The following is a 15,698-nucleotide window of genomic DNA, read 5'->3' as shown; positions in this document are numbered from 1 at the left end:
GTTTCTTTCTTTTCGAATTTCGCGCAAAGCTCCTCAAGGACTATCTGCGCTATCCGTCCGTAATTTAGCAGTGTAAGACTAGAGGAAAGGCAGCTAGTCATCACCGCTCACCGCCAACTCTTGGGCTACTCTTTTACCAACGAGTAGTGGGATTGGCCGTCACATTGTAACGCAACGCCCTCACGGCTGAAAGGGCGAGGATGTTTGGTGCGACGGGGATTCAAACCCGCGAACCTAGAGGTTATGAGTTGAACGCCTTAACCCACCTGGCCATACTAGGTCAAATAGATATGAAATAAAATATTAAACACACGTCATCTGAGCACAAATAAAATCGAATATTCACGTCTAGTTTGTCTATTACAACTTCAAAATTCCTCACACTTTGCCCCCTAGTGGCGCAGCGGTATATCTATGGACTCCCATTGCTAGAAACCCGTGGTGGCCAGAGCATAGATAGTCCATTATACAGCTTTGCGCTTCATTCTAAAGAAACACGTAAAAAACAATCCACACAAGTTATATTAAATATATTTGTAAACACACGTAATGAAAACTTCCGACAGATTTTAATTCACTATTTTTTTTATGAAAATAAATAATTCACAATGTTATGAATTACACAACGCCTTGAAAGTCGAAGGTAAACACAATAAGATTTAACAGACTTGAATAATCATAGTCATGGAAAGTTAGTACTTCAAGTACATTTGTGGCTAAAGTAGTTTTAAACAGTAAGCAACGCTTTATGTTATCTGGTTTAAAGTTGTTGCTATTATTACAGACTTCTATGTAAATGTATAGAGAGTTCACTTTTCCATTATATTAGTGTAGTGTTATCAGGGCTGTTTCGGCGTATTTTACTTAAAATATAATCGTGACCGAGTTTTATCTGATTAATCAATCATTATGTTTTTCATCAGTTAATTGAATTTTATTTTGAGAAACTATCACATCCTTTATAAGTTTGCATAGTTTCCGCTAAGCATCAAAAGAAACAACAACAAAAAATTACATATGATATTTTAATAATTAAATCCTTAGAACGGAAATCTTTAATAATCTTGATATATCATGATCTGAAAGAGGAATCTCTAAACACGGGTTATTTGTAATATTATTATTATTTACAATAAATTAATAAAAACAGTTAAGCCTTTTCAGCCCTGAATCGGGTCGTTTTACGTTGATATTTATATTGAAGTCTGCTTGGCTGATTCTGGCCTGGCTAACTTATTCGGTGCCGCCTTTGTTTCGTTTTTTCTCTCCCGATAATTTTATAATGTCCCATCGCACTTCATACCTTAAACAAGTAAAAATTAAACACAGACAAAGTTTCAAGTACAGTTGAATAATCTCTCATGTGAAGGGACGAAGAGGAACCACAACGTTCCTGATCACCCCAGTTAGGGTGGGAAATCTTGAAACTTCTTTCTCTATAAACTAAACCCCTGTTAAGTTCGTCTGCGTTTGCGTTAAGCCTTTTTCCATAAAAGTTTGAAAAGAATGGGCTGAATGATTTCATATAATACGAGCTGTAACGCAGTAATTCCAATTAAATAAATTATAAAGTAAAGAGTTTAGCAGCTATTATTTGATATTAAGTTCACTGTTATTTCTGGTACAAACACTGAAAAGGTAGAATACAGAACGAAAAAAGAAAGTCGAGTAGTCTTCATTTTTACAATGAGTTAAGGTCGTGAAAAACTGTTATTATGACGTTTAGAAAGGTGTGGTCATTTGTAAAATAACAGGATTTGACCTTGAAAACACGTTCTCTTTTAGTACTGTCAACCCCCATATGTTTTCATCTATTTTAGAGTCTGAGAAAATTGCTTTGTAGTTGAAGGTTGAAGAAAGGCATGGAAAAAAACGGAACGATATAAAAGGGGTTTGTTTGTTCAGTTAACCTTGGGGATTTTCACTCACACGTGTATGCATAATCAGAAATAGAGTTAATAGTAATTCACTAATTACACTTTCTAGTTTTTCTTAACCTTAAAAATAAAAACTGTAAAGGAGGATACAAAGATTATCTAGGGGCGGAGATTGGCTAAAGTATATGTAAGACCTGAAAATAGTATTTCTGTGTGGATAAAGGGGTATGACCCCCCAAAATATGCTGTTCATATAATTCACATGGAGAGGTTTCTAAAATATACATGATATGATAGAACGGGGGCATATAGTATACGGGAGTCTTAAAATTATTGTCAGGAAACAAACTGCCCCCATAAGGTAGACTTATAACACTCCCCACGACTACCTGATTTCCCCCGCTATACGTTCCAGGGTTTGTAGTTTGGGGAAATTGCCCTTCTTTATTTCACGTTACTAATTTTGCATAAATGATAAAAATAAACATTGAAATTTTAGCCGTCCTTGATTTAGCAGTATAAAACTAGAGGGAAGGCAGCTAGTCATCACCATCCATCGCCAACTCTTGGGCTACTCTTCTACCAGCGAATAGTGGGATTGACCATCATACTACAACGCCCCCATGGCTGAAAGGGCGAGCATGTTTGATGCGAGCGGCTGTTATTTAAACTTAGCGCGAACTAGCCTATTGTTGAGTCTTGTGCTTAATTACGAACAAACAATAACACAAATTTGGTTTCTTTACAGCAAGATTAAGCTCACAGTGTCTTTGTTATAATTTACACCTGTAGTTGTATTTTTGTGTTGCTTATAAATTAAATTTACAAACTCTTTCCAGATGTCTACAGGGATCCTTGGCCATGAAAAGAAACTCACGCATTTTAAATATTGCCAGGAGAACAACGCTTGAGTTTCAAGGTGATGGTCCTGAAGTGAAAATGAAAAAAAAATACAAAAAATCACTCAAATAAAATCTCAAGGATTTGTGCTGCCGTGAGCAGAAATAGAACCATTCTTGAACGATTAAAATGCATGACCTTGACATGAATAGTTGGAACTTATTGTCCTTCTAGTAATAGGAGTCACCTTTTACTTTTTTTTTTTATCATAACCTTGATTCTTTAAATAGTTCGTACGAACAAGTGATCCACAATTTCTCTCGATAATTAAGTTTAAAGTCACAATGTGATTACGTCCCTAAGCGTTGTTGCTAAGTGTATAAAATCGTTGAGTACTGACTGTTCTTTACTGATGTAATCGAATATCTAGTTTGTCATGTTAATATTTCGAACTCCTTCGAAACTGTTCACAATAAACAAACTGACAACTTCTCTGTTCATTCAGAACTGTTTGTGTGTTTTAGAGCAAAGGCAAAGTGGGCTATTCCTTGTGTCCACCACAGGGAATCGAATCCTCGATTACAGAGTTGTAAGTCCTTTGACTAATTGTTGTTCCACTGGGGGACAAAGAGTGTGTGTAAGGTTTAGTCTGATACTCTGGTAAATATCTGATTTTCGGATCTGGCGAGTCAGGTGTGCGGGGACGTTATAAGAGTGACAACCTTTAAGCTTGGACGATGGTGACGCTCCTAACTAACTGTTTTGTCTCTGGTCTGTCAGGGACGGCCACATGTATTTCAATGTACCTCGGTTTTGATATTTTGAACTTAGCACAAAGAATTCCCTTCTCGTGTATTTTTAAAAGCGCTAGAGAAAAAGATGCATATGATATTTATCACTACGGTTTTAGATCAGACAATTGCAATAACATCCTTAAAGTTTCAAATCTGAAAAAGACTATAATAACTAACCAATATATATATATACATTTATCCCTATAAACTTCACAGTTTTATGGGAAATTTTCTAACAGTAAAAATAAAAGATAACTAAAATATGTTAAATCATCTAAATTCAGTAATTTTCTCCGTTTAGAATAAAAACTCTCCAATTTAAAGGAGAGCGGAGTTATTTTGAAATATTTGATGTTTGGTGTTTGTCACTGGGAAAGTTGTTGGCCGAGTAATTTTCCAATAAATTTCAATCTTCTGTAATGGTTATACATCACTGACCACACACACACTAACATCAATAATATGTATATAAATATACACACACACTAACCTCAATAATAGGTATATATATATATATGTATACAAACACACACTAACCTCAATAATACGTATATATATACACACTCAATCACATACACACGCATGTATTATACAGCAGTACTCATGTGAAACAGCGGCATCTCTGCAGACTTACAATGCTAGAATCCGGGTTTCGATACTCGTGTTTGGAAGAGCAGTAACATATTGTTATGCTTTGTACCTAACCTTAAACACACAAATTATACACATTTACACAAACCCACATGCACTCATTTACGTAAGCATACATGCATTATACAGCATTATTCACAATTGTCTTCAATAAAACACACATTATATATATATATATATATATACATTGAAATTTTGAAAAATTTAATTAAAAAAAACGTTTTAAAAATAAGTGTGTGTTTTTCTTATAACAAAGCCACATCGGGCTATCTGCTGAGTCCACCGAAGAGAATTGAAATCCCTGATTTTAGCGTTGTCAACCATAGACTTACCGCTGTACCAGCGAGGGAACTTAAAATAAGACACCAATATTGAAAAAAACAACAAAGAACAACAACGAAGCAAAATTGTTTTAAATAACAAATTCGTGTAAGAAAAGTATCGGTTTGAAACTGGACTATTAATTTCAAAAGCTAAGATGTTTTTCTTGTCGAATAATTACATTAAAATTCCACATTTAAATAATGTAATAGCTAGGACACAAAATTTCATGTGAGAATTAGTAACAGAATACACAAGTAAGACATTAGTGACACCGAAAATTATTTCGGAATTTCGCGATTTCGCATGTTAAAAGAAACGCTATCTAAAAACACATACTAAGTTATAAAGTTTTAGAAATTGTCATATTTAATTTCTGTTGGAAACGAGATGACCACAGCTAATTAGTTGTTGGTGTATATTATTGCGACCATTATATTCTAAACTGCTTCTCTAAACCGGAATATTGTGAACAACTGAATTTGAACACGTTAAAAACGCACTGCTTTATTCAATCGTAGAATAAACTGAATATAATAAATTTTTCACCATCTCTGGGGATTATATAATATAAAATAGAGGTGTCTGTTTTAAATTTCGCGCAAAGCTATACGAGGGCTATCTGCGTTAGCGTCCTCAATTTAGTAGTGTAAGGCTAGAAGGAAGGCAGCTGGTCATCACCACCCACAGACAACTCTTGGGCTACTCTTTTACCAACGAATAGTGGGATTGACCGCACACTATAGCGCTCCCGCGACTGAAAGAGCAAGCGTGTGTGGTGTGCCGGGGATTCGAACTCACGACCCTCAGATTAGGAGTCGAGTACCTTGATAACCTGGCCATGCCGGGCCTGTTTGTTTTTAGGCACAAAGCTACATAAAGGGCTCAGTCCACCACTAGTGTCGAAAAAAGACAGATAAATATGTAACTATAATACTGAATCAAGGTAGGTTCTTAAGAAAATATGCTAATATTTCATGAATAATTATTTACACTCTTTAAGGTCCCCTGCTAGTACAGCAGTAAGTCTACGGATTTACAACGCTAAAATTAGCGGTTCGATTCTCCTCTGTGAGCTCAGCAGTTATCCCGATATGGCTTTGCTGAAAGAAAATGCATATACACTGTTTAAGTTACAGTAATTACTACTTTTTATCGTCTCTTTCGATAATTCGCGGAGTTACAGAAAGTGTATAAAGAATCAGTAGATTAATTATTATTTAATACAAAATGATCTATACGGAAAATTAAATTGCGAATAAATAAAAAGGGAAAATTTTGTTTCATTTTCAAAATGGGTTTAAGATTTAAAAATCACGGTTAAAAGTGATTTTTTAGGGTTACAAAGGTGTAAAAATGACCCAGTAACTGGTAATTGATTACTAATACAAAAAATAACTAAAATATTAGACTTAGTGTAAAGAAATTTAAATTAATATGTATGATCGAATCACATTTAAACATTTTTCTCCTTTTGTAATGAATAAATTTTCTTTTGTGATTATCTGTTTGCAATGACTTCAGAGGTAAAACGTGTTGCTTTTAGAAAGTGAAATACATTTTTAGTGCCATCTAGTGAACGCAAATAGCTTTCTTGAAATTCAGAGAAATTAAAATGTGCTGCCATCTATAGCAGAAAGTATGCTATAATCTTATGATTTAATTTAAAATCTTGTGAATCTAATTAATGTTCCTTCACATATATTTTGTTCAAATAACTAAGAATTTTCAACTTTTTACTAAAAATGGATAATTAATGGTGTTCAGTGTTCTAGAAAAGGTGGTTTGTTGATGGGTGTGAAAGAAAATTAAATATTTAGGTTATAAATGTTTGAATTTCAAATGTCTGTGAAATCGAGTTTATAAGGCTGATAATATTGACTAAATAAGTGTGTTGTGTATAAATATTTCATAATGTATATTATCTCAAACATGAAAAAACAACATAAAAAGAGCACCATTTTTAAATAAAATATTAAAATAGTTTATTAAATTGTTGATCTTTCACTGACACATCCTGATGAAACTTTCACTAACACATCCTGCTGAAACTTTCACTAACACATCCTACTGAAACTTTCTCTAACACATCCTGCTGAAACTTTCACTAACACATCCTGCTGAAACTTTCACTAACATATCCTGCTGAAACTTTCACTAACACATCCTACTGAAACTTTCACTAACACATCCTGCTGAAACTTTCACTAACATATCCTGCTGAAACTTTCACTAACACATCCTACTGAAACTTTCTCTAACACATCTGCTGAAACTTTCACTAACACATCCTACTGAAACTTTCTCTAACACATCCTGCTGAAACTTTCACTAACATATCCTGCTGAAACTTTCACTAACACATCCTACTGAAACTTTCACTAACACATCCTGCTGAAGGCTTTCACTGGCATAATCCTGCTGAAACTTTCTCTAACACATCCTACTGAAACTTTCTCTAACACATCCTGCTGAAACTTTCACTAACACATCCTACTGAAATTTTCACTGACACATCCTGCTGAAACTTTCACTAACACATCCTGCTGAAACTTTCTCTAACACATCCTGCTGAAACTTTCACTAACACATCCTGCTGAAACTTTCACTAACACATCCTGCTGAAACTTTCACTAACACATCCTACTGAAACTTTCACTAACACATCCTGCTGAAACTTTCACTAACACATCCTACTGAAACTTTCACTAACACATCCTGCTGAAACTTTCTCTAACACATCCTGCTGAAACTTTCACTAACATATCCTACTGAAACTTTCTCTAACACATCCTGCTGAAACTTTCACTAACATATCCTGCTGAAACTTTCACTAACACATCCTACTGAAACTTTCTCTAACACATCCTGCTGAAACTTTCACTAACATATCCTGCTGAAACTTTCACTAACACATCCTACTGAAACTTTCACTAACACATTCTGCTGAAACTTTCACTAACATATCCTGCTGAAACTTTCACTAATACATCCTACTGAAACTTTCTCTAACACATCCTGCTGAAACTTTCACTAACACATCCTACTGAAACTTTCACTGACACATCCTACTGAAACTTTCACTAGCACATTCTACTGAAACTTTCACTAACACATCCTGCTGAAACTTTCTCTAACACATCCTGCTGAAACTTTCACTAACACATCCTACTGAAACTTTCACTGACACATCCTACTGAAACTTTCACTAACACATTCTACTGAAACTTTCACTAACACATCCTGCTGAAACTTTCTCTAACACATCCTGCTGAAACTTTCACTAACATATCCTACTGAAACTTTCTTTAACACATCCTGCTGAAACTTTCACTAACATATCCTACTGAAACTTTCTCTAACACATCCTGCTGAAACTTTCGCTAACACATCCTGCTGAAACTTTCACTAACACATCCTGCTGAAACCAAGGTTCTACAAATGATACAAAACATTTTACCATAAGTTTTACAGGTTTTTACTTTTTATTAATTCGTTTAATGGTAAAAATCAATGTTAAGTAATGAAATAAAATTGCCTGGAAGTTTTTACTTACGCGCGTATGTGTTTTTTTTATAGCAAAACCACATCGGGCTATCAGGTGAGTCCACCGAGAGGTTTTATTTACGAAACCTCTGACCTTTATCGATAAGTGAAGATAATTAAAACACCAGAAACATGACTACAGGCTGTTAGAAATTACTATCAAGCTAAAAAGATGTTAAACAGTAATGGGAGGTTAACCATGCATCTTCTCATATGCGAAATCATTCAAGATAAAAGGTAGCAGGTAAGAAATGAAATTTGTTATTTTGAAATTCGCGCAAAGCTACTCGAGGGTTATCTGCGCTAGCCGTCCCTAATTTAGCAGTGTAAGACTGGAGGGAAGGCTGGTAGTCATCACCACCCACCGCCAACTCTTGTGCTACTCTTTTACCAACGAATAGTGGGATTGATAGTAACATTGTAACGCCCCCACGACTGAAAGGGCGAGCATCTTTGGTGCGATTCGAACCCGTGACCTTAGGATTACGAGTCAAACGCTTTAACCCACCAGGCCATGCCTGTCCTAAGAAATGAAATAGACATCATTCGTGAATATTCAATAACTTTTTTTAGAATTTTCGCTAGAAGAGGTATCCTCGCATAGCTATCTTATCTGTAATTCTGGATAAAAAAAAAGAAAAAAGGTAACAGTAGAAACACTCACATCCTTCTCTGTATGAATATATATTATGAAGTCGTTTCTTAAGAAAGACACATGATACTTGTGATAACTGACTTGACGAGCACTAGTTTTTCGAGTGCAGCGACAAATGAGGCGTAGTATCATATAGAGAAAGCTAAAAATAGGTAAAACAAGTTTCAACCTAGAATATTGTATTGAAAAATGGAAAATCTAAAGTTGCAGCAATGTATGTGTGTCAGCATTTTCGTTGATAGAAATAGAAATATTCTCTTTGAAATGTACCTAATGGTATCTTAAATATTGTTGTTTTTGGCCCCTAGTGGCAGAGCGGTAAGTCTGGAGACGCTAAAGACCATATTTCGGTACCCGAGGTGAGCACAGCGCGGATAATCTATTGTATAGTAATCATATTCATTACTAACTAGTACGTGATTTTACATGGAATTATGTTCATTACTGAGTAGTACATGAATTTTACATGGAACAATGTGATTACTAAAGAGTACATGATTTACATGGAATTATGTTGATTACTGAACAGTACGTGATTTTACACGTAACCATGCTTATTACTAAACAGTACATGATTTTACATCAAGCTAAAGAGATATTAAGCAGTAATATTCAGTTTATTTCGGCAATACAGTACTCGATGTTACGATAGTTAAAAGAGATTGAACAACAAACTGCAGACCGAAACATGAACAGATAAAAGCTATGGAGGTGGGTTAAATCATGTTATTTTAAGTAGGTGTCAGCACGATCACCATGGTAAATTTGAAGGGTAAAATTAATAGGCGAAATTTTCAAAGTAACAGCAGTTTAATTGTAATGTTTTTTCTCAGTTTTCAGCATAAAATAAACTTGAAACATTTTTTTAATTTCATATTATAGGAGTTAATAAATCTATCAAATTACTCAAACTGAATTATTATATTTTGTTATAATAAGATTATAACAGAGTGTGATAATGCTAGATTAGTGTGAAGGTAAACACCATTTGTCGCTAACTCTTAAACTATTCTTGTTAGATCAAATATTCATTCTTATGACGCATCTACGGCTTCAGAGTTCATAGTTTAATTTTTTTTTTAAACGATAATGGAACGTGAACGTTGGAATATCAATTTTATTGTCCGGCACATCAATCAGTGGTCAGCTTTCGGTCAATTACAAAACACCCTATACAATAAGTATACTCTTTAACATTTCACACAAAAATATTTTGTCAGTTGTCTATATATATCTTGAAATAAGAAGCAGAGAGCACTTAAGCCTATGTTGGTGTTTGTTATTAAGCACAATGTCACCCAAAGAGTTACCAGTTCTCTTCGTGCCACTAGTATTGAAACCCGGTTTCTAAAATAAGTTCGAAGACATACCGCTGTGCCACTGGGAAGCGTTTATGAAACACCAACAAGTACCAGCAAACATGCACTAGTTTATCACGACTGATACTCCATTTTCTGGGAAAACAATTTCAAATAAAATAACTTTTTCTACTAATAATATAGTGAGATTCAAAATAAAATTACATACATATATATATCTATATTACGTTACGTTTTCGTATATATATATATATATATATATGTACTTAAAAAGTTTTATTTATAAAACATTTGTGTCTTGTCAGAAAATACTTACCATAAACGCCTATTTCAGTATTAGAATATATTTTGTTTATTTGAAGTTAAACACAAAGCTGCATAATGGGCTATCTGTGCTCTGCCCATTATGGGAATCGAAACCCGGTTTCTAGTTTCGTGAGTTCTCAGACATGCCGCAGTGGGGCACATAATATGTTTTAAACTGTTTTCTTTTTCACCAATACATCTTTCCCCCAGGTGGCACAGCGAAATGTTTGCAGACTTACACTACTAGAAACCGGGTTTCGATACTGGTTATAGTTATAGCACAGATAGCTCATAGTGTGGCTTTGTGCTTATCTACAAACAAGCGTACATCTTGTGTTTAGTTTATGTAAGAGACTTTTGAAATTTATAATTTTCAGTCGTACTTAACTTACACAAGAGAAAGTTTTAGGCGTGACCTGGGAATTTCCATGTATGTAGGTCAAAACAGAAGGAATAGAATGTCGCGCAAATATCAAGAAAGCTGAACTTATATTTACTACAGCGTTATTATACGTTGAGATTCCTGGTAGACTTGAACTGGGTAGGAGACTCGCCTATCTATTACCACACCTATGCTCTCTACAATTGTGCTTATTTTATCTGATTACAAACACATTCAAGAATAAAAATGTCTTTGATGTAAATTCCGAGTTATATTAGTTTGTGACTAAATTCTGCAAACTGTGGAGTTTAACAATATGAATCAGTCTTCTTCCGCTAGGTGTTGTTGTCCGATGTGTAAAAATATGCTTTCTTGGTGGTAACAAACTTTTGTCGGTTATATAGTAAAATATCATTAAGCTAAAAGGTGAATAGCTCAATGTTAGGAAACATTTGTTGAAACCCCGTATCATAAAGTATTTGTTGAAACCCATTATCGTGAAACATCTGTTGAACACTAGTATCGAGAAGCACCTAATGAGGTTCAGTGTCAGAAAACAGCTGTAGAAACCCATATCATGAAACATCTGATGAAACACATTATCATGAAACATCTGATGAAACACATTATCATAAAACATCTATTGAGGCCCACTGTAGGGAAGCATTTGTCGAGATCCATTATTGGGAAGGACCTATTGACATCTTATGCCAGAAACACTTTTTGCAACCACACAACATAAAGTATCTGTTAAGACATAGCATCGAGAAAAAACCACATTATCCAGTGTCAGGAAAAATCTGGTGAGATCCAGTAACAGAAAGCAACTGTTAAAACCGAGCGTTGGGAACGGTGTGTTAAATTTGTTTATTTCTTGCTTAGCTACACAACAAGCTATCTGTGTCCAGCCTACTGCGGATATCAAATCTCACTGTTTAATGTTTTAATCCCTCAGACTTATCACTGAGCCACGAGAGAACATCTGTTGAGATATTTTAAAACCCAAATCAAACGTTATTTTACGTTGTTAGAAGTACAAGAGAAACAGTGTCTGGTTCAAATCATAAAAGTTATTTGAAAGAGAACGAAATAACTGATAAGATATATATTTGCTAATATGGTGAGCCATTTGTTATGAAAAGCTTGTATATTGTGTAGGTTAGGACAGAACTGATTCTCAATGCTTGTATTAGTGTACTGTCAAAACATTTAAAATGTTCGAAACTGTTTGTGGTTCTAATAGTTAGGTTTGGCTTGTTTTAAATTTTGCGCAAAGCTATTCGAGGGCAATCAAGTGTGTTAAGGCGTTCGACTCGTAATCCGAGGGTCGCGGGTTCGAATCCCGGTCGCACCAAACATGCTCGCCCTCTCAGCTGTGGGGGCGTTATAATGTGACAGTCAATCCCACTATTCGTTGGTAAAAGAGTAGTCCAAGAGTTGGCGGTGAGTGGTGATGATTAGCTACCTTCCCTCTAGTTTTACACTGCTAAATTAGGGACGGCTAGCGCAGATAGCACTCGAGTAGCTTTGTGCGAAATTCAAAAAACGAACAAACAAACAGTTGAAAAATTATGAGATTTTTAATTTTATTTAATAATTCTTCCATAGAATGCGTGATTTCATATACATGTACCAAAGAAATATCTGACTTTAGTTCGTGCAACTGAGTTATTAAAAAGCGTGTAGATAACCCTCAAATAGCTTTGCGCGAAATTAAAAAACAACAAAACAAATCGAGTGCAATTTGCGCTACCCGTCCCTAATTTAGCAGTGTAAGATTAGAGGGAAGACACCTAGCCACTATCTCTTGGGCTACTATTTTACCAACTAACAGTGGGATTGACCGTGACATTATAACGCCCACACGACTGAAAGGGCGAGCATGTTTGGTGTGACGGGGATTCGAACCCACAACCCTCAGATTACGAGTCGAATGCCTTAACCACCTGGCTGTGCCGGGCCACTAATAGTTACGACTGTGTTTGTTACCATTTATCTATGAAACAGCATATAAAACACTTCTCTTTTAAGCGCTTTTAAAATTGACAAAACATAAATTGAGTTAATCGAGACAATCTTCGAGGCCTTGGATGTAGAAAACGTATATTTTTTATATGCTTTTTGTTCTTAACGTTTTGCATGAAATAAATAATACTGAATCGTTTAAATTAAATACAAACAAACCACTGACTTCATTTTACTGACTGATGTCAGTAAAACGGCAAGGACTGACGTCAGTAAAACGACAAGGACTGACGCAATTAATATATGAATTTTTATCCTTTGAACAACCCTTTCTCATGCCACAAACTGACTTCTTAAAAAATCAATAAATACTTTTAATTTAGGTAACAAAAATACGTGCGTATATTATTTTTAAACAGCTAAAATTAATTAAAATTTTTATCTGTTTATAAACAGGAAAATCAGTTACGTATCAGAACATTTTCTATTATAAGATGATCTCATCGACGTTCATGTATTTTAGCATAACGATTGGAAGAATATCGAATCTGATAAAATGATAAAATTTAATGAATAAAAATAACTTAGCGTTTTAACATTTTAAATGCACAAAAAGTTTCTAATATGTTTGTTAATGTTTTTAAGGCAGTGCTTCTATAAACAGACTGCTGTCAGTCTGCCAGCGTCATTATGTGTGTCACCCCCTCCCAAGTATCACAGCTGAAGTCAGCATAGTTACGGCGTTAAAAATCTGGTTTTGATAACCGCGGTGGGCAGTGCACAGAAAGCCCTTTATCATCATACTACTGAACATACTGTTAAAGTAATAACGTCTGCCTTATGCTGCTTTTTCATTTATTTGAAATTAAGAGAAGATTTTTAAACGGAATCTTCACAAACATTTTATAATTTTAAGATGGGATGTACATATTCCCGAAATATTCAAGAATAAGTGCTTGTTACTGTACAAACACACTTTTCAACTGTTTATTGTTGTTTCCATCGTTCTATTGTTTATTATTAAAGTTCAATTCCCGTCGAGTAATGGTTATTAAACGGTAATATGGGAATGACGCTCTATGGCTATTTCGATCACTCGAAAAACTAACCTGAAACACCAAATAACATTCTTCTGTTGAAGTCATCTTAGTCTAATTACAATTTTTTAATAAATACGAAAAATAAAAAAGGTGTTATTATTTCATGATAAAGCATTTTTCATATTTATAGTGCGTTTTGATGCAAAATATTTAAAATTATTTTGTTAAATTTTCACAAAGTCTTTAAATAACGTTAGTTTTTGGAAACTTCCGGGTGTGTGTGCTTTTTTTTTCTTATAGCAAAGCCACATTGGGCTATCTGCTGAGTCCACCGAGGGAAATCGAACCCCTGATTTTGGCGTTGCAAATCCTTCAACTTACTGCTGTGCCAGCGGGGGAGGACCCTTCCGAACTCGAGTTTTGTACACTGATACTTGTAGTCATTAAAACAAGGCAAACAAAACAAAATCATGAGGTAAAATTGAATTATAACTTTTCGAGTTTAAAATATCTATTTTTGTACAGCTCTACGTGAATCTGAAGTATGATATTCCAGTAACCTTGAAGAAGACGAGTTGAAACTGGGTGTGGTGACTAGATGAACAAATCAGTGGCCTTGACAACTTTGAGACCCTGAAGAAAACCTTGGCTGTTTCGGTTACAGAAATGACTGGTACAACTGCCTTCAAAGCATTGTTATGTGAGGATCTCCTTCCTATGCTGTTTTTATATTTTTAAGTGCTAGTTCACCGATGGTGTAACATATATAATTTTACAATTGTGTATGTATATCTGTAAATTTCCACAAATAAAAATCATTATTTTCATATATTTTATAAAGACCACTGTGTATTAAACACTTTATAAAGCGTACGGTCTCAGTAGGTGAAATTATTCTTTTTTTTTTGTTATGTTCAGTAAATTAATAAAAGAAACAATAAGTTTGACAACAATATTAAATGTTATATTCCACCAGTTAAGACATACTACACCCAACACATTGGCAGTTCAATAAGTTCTAACTAATTCATTAATGTTTCAAAGCAGTATCCGAACTTTAAAGTTGGAGACGGTTGTTCGACGCAGTCTATATATGCGTGATATTTTTTTCACTAAATTTAAAACATTTCAAAAGTGTTGATATCTGTTATCTTTTCATCAGTGACTATTATATTTTCTATTCTTATTATACACCTTACCAATCTTTAACTCATTAAAACTTAAATACAGTAATTGATTCTGCCTTATGATTTGCTGTTCTGTATAATTATCAGACAGACAATAGCACTCACTGCTTGAATGGGGATGGCTCTGATTGTTCGTTAAAATGGTGATTTAAATATCTCCTCAACAGGTCATTAGAACTTTATAATACTCTACAGTGTTTTCATTTATAACAATATCTATATAACAAGTGAGTCACAGGTTCTAGGATTGTCTGTAAATATCATACAATAAAGGTTGCATTTCTTGTTCTTCTTTCTTCTGTTTCTTTTTTTACAACATGATAACTGAGAAGAACAATAACACTGGTGTCAACCAACTTCACTGAGATGACATAGTTCCAAACACAGTGTCCACTTTTATGAGTATTATTAATAGCCAGTAGTATTTAAAAAAATCGTAATTCTAGTGTGAACAATATTATAATAACCCCTTGAAGTTAGCTTTCTTACAGAAATCTGATGGTCCTTTAAAAAAAAAACTTAAAAAAATACAGAGTATAGCAGAAATTATCAGCCATTAATAGGTTGTTTGTTTTTAATTTTGAGCAAAGCTTCACGAGTGTTATTTGCACCAGCCGTCCCTAATTTAGCAGTGTAAGACTAGAGGGAAGGCAGCTAGTCATCATCACCCAACTCTTGGGCTACTCTTTCACCAACGAATAGTGGGATTGACGGACACATTATAACGCCCCCACGGCTGAAAGGGCGAGCATGTTTGGTGGGACGGGGATTCGAACCCGCAACCTTCAGATTACGAGTCGAGTGCCTTAACAACC

Source organism: Tachypleus tridentatus, chromosome 12, assembly GCF_004210375.1.
Source record: "Tachypleus tridentatus isolate NWPU-2018 chromosome 12, ASM421037v1, whole genome shotgun sequence".
Taxonomy (NCBI): domain Eukaryota; kingdom Metazoa; phylum Arthropoda; class Merostomata; order Xiphosura; family Limulidae; genus Tachypleus; species Tachypleus tridentatus.
The sequence above is the reverse complement of the archived record's forward strand: the minus strand, read 5'-3'. Positions refer to the sequence as shown.